We start from the raw sequence: 4,299 nt of genomic DNA, 5'->3' as shown, positions 1-4,299 counted from the left end.
CTCATATTTTAACAGGAGCACTCTTGCAACTCTGGAGAGTTGTCTGTTTGGACTTCAAAGAAGATAAAAGGTAGGTCACATACATCAGGGAAACAAAGTAGAGACATAGAAATAGATTTTCATATAGAAAAGTTGAATCATAACAGAGGTGACGTATGAGATGAATGATGAAAAAACATTTTATTCAATAACTATTTCAGTATTAATGTGTTTTCTGTTTGCCAATAAGTAAATTTTAATCCCTTTATTACATATTATACTAAAATTTCAAATGGAAAATAGTTAATACTTATTTTTGGAAAATAATAACTTGTAAGGAAATGTTTTTTCCCCCATGCAAATGGGAAAATATTTGCTTAATGCAGAAAATCCACAAATATTGAAAAATTTGTTAAATTTGATTCTATAGACTTTAATTTTCTAATACCTAAAATCATTCTCTACAACGTGGGGCAAAATAAGATTAGGGTAAACTTTGATAGTTAAAATGAATGAATAAAATATGTATTAAATTAGAATAAAACTAACAGCCCATTAGAGAACTTGGTAAAAAATATTAACAGATATTTCAAAAATAGGAGGTCCTATGGTCAATAAACATTCATTATTTTAAACTGCTTCCCATTATTTTTTTCTTTTCAATAACATATGTTCTCTCCAAAAATTCTCTATAATTTACTTAGTTAATAAGTTTTTTTCCCCCTCCTCAGAATATAAGCTCTGTAATGTGTGTTTTTCCTCCTTTTTTTTCACTGATGTATCTCAAATACTTAAAATAGTATCTGGCATATAGTAGGCGCTTAATAATTATTTCTTGGTTTCGTGTGTCTCACCAGTAATTAGAGAGAGAGATGGAAATTTAAATGATATACAATTTCATATGTATCAGATCAGCAATCTGTATGAATTTTGACAATATGTATTGTCAACCAGATAAACAAGTGGGAGATCCTATACCCTGTTGGTGGGAGTTCAATTTGAGATAAATTTGCCATTATCTAGTGTTTTTGAAGATGGCATGTTTAGAGCAGTTTTCCTCTTTTACTTTGTTGGAAGACAATTCTGTATGGATTTCTCATGTTTAAGTTTTTCAAGCAAGGCACTGAACGTTTTTTGTTTGTGTGAATAACAAACATATTTTTAAGATGGGATAGTATTTCTCTGTGTAGCAATGGGCAGGGATACTTAACTGAAATCTAATAAATATTAATGTCTCCTTCCAGAGGAAAAAATCTTAAAAGGCATGTTTCCTACTCATTATAAAATATTAGGTTAATTAAACTGGTTTCCTTTCCTGTAATGCAGTCTACTGTGTACATATATGTCAAATGCCTATTTCACATCACCCTGTGGTATGCGGGTCTCAGGAATTTAGAGTGAAATTGCTGATCCTCCACCTGTCATTCTTGATGTGAAAAATAAAAGGTTAATGAGGACAATTTGAGGAATTGGTTCCAGGATGAGTACCAGGATGTAGGATCAATGACAGAGGCTGGAACTATGCATTGTTTCTTGCTAATTGAACTCCTAGTGAGGCAACTTGCTCCTCAATCTGTTCATTAGACTCGGGCCCATTCTATTGTATCAAATAGCACTAATATTGATCCTGGGTAAGCAGAAGTTTTTGTTTTTTAGGTAACAGAGTGTACACACAATGACACTGAGAGTTAAAAGGAAGGACATCACAAGAATCAAAAGCAGAAACTGGAGAATCCTTAGAACTTCTGCTAGTTGGCTATGGAGATGAAAGGGTTAGGCAAAGAATGCTTAAACCTGAAGAATGTAAATCGGTGGGCTATCTTATGATTCAGCCCTTCCTTTACATGAACATACAAACCTTAGATTCATTTGGAGATAACAGCAAATATTTCAGTTACTTTTTGCTTGGTTGGTTGGCTTTTGAAGTGGTTACTGTGTGCATAAGGGTGTTTTGACCCTCTTGGAGGGATTTTCTAAGACAAATTCCTGTGTGTACCATAAATGAGTCTTTGAATAGTACTCAGGCTCTTACTACCCAAGATTTTACTAATGACATTAACCAATAAGAATGAGAAACTGAACCAAAGAAATGTATATAAGCTCTTGTTGATCAATCCCACCTCCCTTGAAAAACCCCAGTTCTTATGATGCAAATATGTGAGAAAATAAGAGATAATATCTTCCTAATGAGGCAGCAGTTATGGTGAATTTCTCAAATAAAGTTTACTGCTATGTAAGCCAAGTCAGCCTGATGGTGCAATACCCACAATTTTACTGAAAGTTAATGTGACTGTGGTTGCTGAGTCAAGACATGGTCTAAGGCTAAAATATATGATGTTGGCAATTAAGGTGTTGCCACCTGACATAGATCATTGAGTCATCTGAAAACATGGGAAGTTTGATTGCATAAGACACAGTCAGCCACCATGCCACACAAAATTAGAAGTAAATACAAAGCCTTTTTTTTTTTTTTTACTTTTTTTTTATTCTAATGTTAATCCCCATACATTACATCATTAGTTTTAGATGAAGCGTTCCATGATTCATTGTTTGTGCACAACACCCAGTGCTCCATGCAGAACGTGCCCTCCTCAATACCCACCACCAGGCTAACCCATCCTCCCACCCCCCTCCCCTCTAGAACCCTGTTTGTTTTTCAGAGTCCATCGTCTCTCATGGTTCGTCCACCCCTCCGATTTCCCCCGCCTCATTCTTCCCCTCCCGCTACCTTCTTCTTCTTCTTCTTCTTTTTTTTTTTCTTAACATATATTACATTATTTGTTTCAGAGGTACAGATCTGAGATTCAACAGTCCTGCACAATTCACAGTGCTTACCCCCCACTCCAACAACCCTCAGTTTGATTCCTGCGATTAAGAATTCCTCATATCAGTGAGATCATATGATACATGTCTTTCTCTTTTTCACTTATTTCACTCAACATAATACCCTCCAGTTCCATCCACGTCGTTGCAAATGGCAAGATCTCATTCCTTTTGATGGCTGCATAATATTCCATTGTATATATATACCACATCTTCTTTATCCATTCATCTGTCGATGGACATCTTGGCTCTTTCCACAGTTTGGCTATTGTGGACATTGCTGCTATAAACATCGGGGTACACGTACCCCTTCGGATCCCTACTTTTGTATCTTTGGGGTAAATACCCAGTAGTGCAATTGCTGGATCATATGGTAGCTCTATTTTCAACTTTTTGAGGAACCTCCATACAGTTTTCCAGAGTGGCTGCACCAGCTTGCATTCCCACCAACAGTGTAGGAGGGTTCCCCTTTCTCCGCATCCCCGCCAACATCTGTCATTTCCTGACTTGTTAATTTTAGCCATTCTGACTGGTGTGAGGTGGTATCTCATTGAGGTTTTGATTTGGATTTCCCTGATGCTGAGCGATATTGAGCACTTTTTCATGTGTCTGTTGGCCATTTGGATGTCTTCTTTGGAAAAATGTCTGTTCATGTCTTCTGCCCATTTCTTGATTGGATTCTTTGTTCTTTGGGTGTTGAGTTTGATGAGTTCTTTATAGATTTTGGATACTAGCCCTTTATCTAATATGTCATTTGCAAATATCTTCTCCCATTCTGTTGGTTGTCTTTTGGTTTTGTTGACTGTTTCCTTTGCTTTGCAAAAGCTTTTTATCTTGATGAAGTCCCAATAGTTCATTTTTGCCCTTGCTTCCCTTGCCTTTGGCGATGTTTCTAGGAAGAAGTTGCTTCGGCTGAGGTCAAAGAGGTTGCTGCCTGTGTTCTCCTTTAGGATTTTGATGGACTCCTGTCTCACATTGAGGTCTTTCAACCATTTTGAGTCTATTTTTGTGTGTGGTGTAAGGAAATGGTCCAGGTTCATTCTTCTGCATGTGGCTATCCAATTTTCCCAACACCATTTGTTGAAGAGACTGGCTTTTTTCCACTGGACATTCTTTCCTGCTTTGTCAAAGATGAGTTGACCATAGAGTTGAGGGTCCATTTCTGGGCTCTCTATTCTGTTCCACTGATCTATGTGTCTGTTTTTGTGCCAGTACCATGCCGTCTTGATAATGACAGCTTTGTAATAGAGCTTGAAGTCCGGAATTGTGATGCCGCCGGCTTTGCTTTTCTTTTTCAATATTCCTCTGGCTATGCGGGGTCTTTTCTGGTTCCATACAAATTTTAGGATGATTTGTTCCATTTCTTTGAAAAAAGTGGATGCTATTTTGATGGGGATTGCATTGAATGTGTAGATTGCTCTAGGTAGCATTGACATCTTCACAATATTTGTTCTTCCAATCCATGAGCATGGAACGTTTTTCCATTTCTTTGTGTCT

The 4,299-nt window shown here is 36.9% G+C and overlaps 1 long non-coding RNA gene across 1 annotated transcript; it reads left to right on the top strand.

The window, feature by feature from the left end:
- Positions 1 to 12: 12 nt before the first annotated feature.
- On the top strand, positions 13 to 1,841 carry LOC118007770. Its single transcript, XR_004678484.1, has 2 exons — positions 13 to 70; positions 1,636 to 1,841. It is a non-coding gene; the product is annotated as an uncharacterized LOC118007770 (long non-coding RNA).
- Positions 1,842 to 4,299: the final 2,458 nt, after the last annotated feature.

Source organism: Mirounga leonina, unplaced genomic scaffold (assembly GCF_011800145.1).
Source record: "Mirounga leonina isolate KUSES-001 unplaced genomic scaffold, KU_Mleo_1.0 Mir_100873, whole genome shotgun sequence".
In the NCBI taxonomy this organism is placed as follows: domain Eukaryota; kingdom Metazoa; phylum Chordata; class Mammalia; order Carnivora; family Phocidae; genus Mirounga; species Mirounga leonina.
This window is presented reverse-complemented; position numbering and strand designations above follow the sequence as displayed.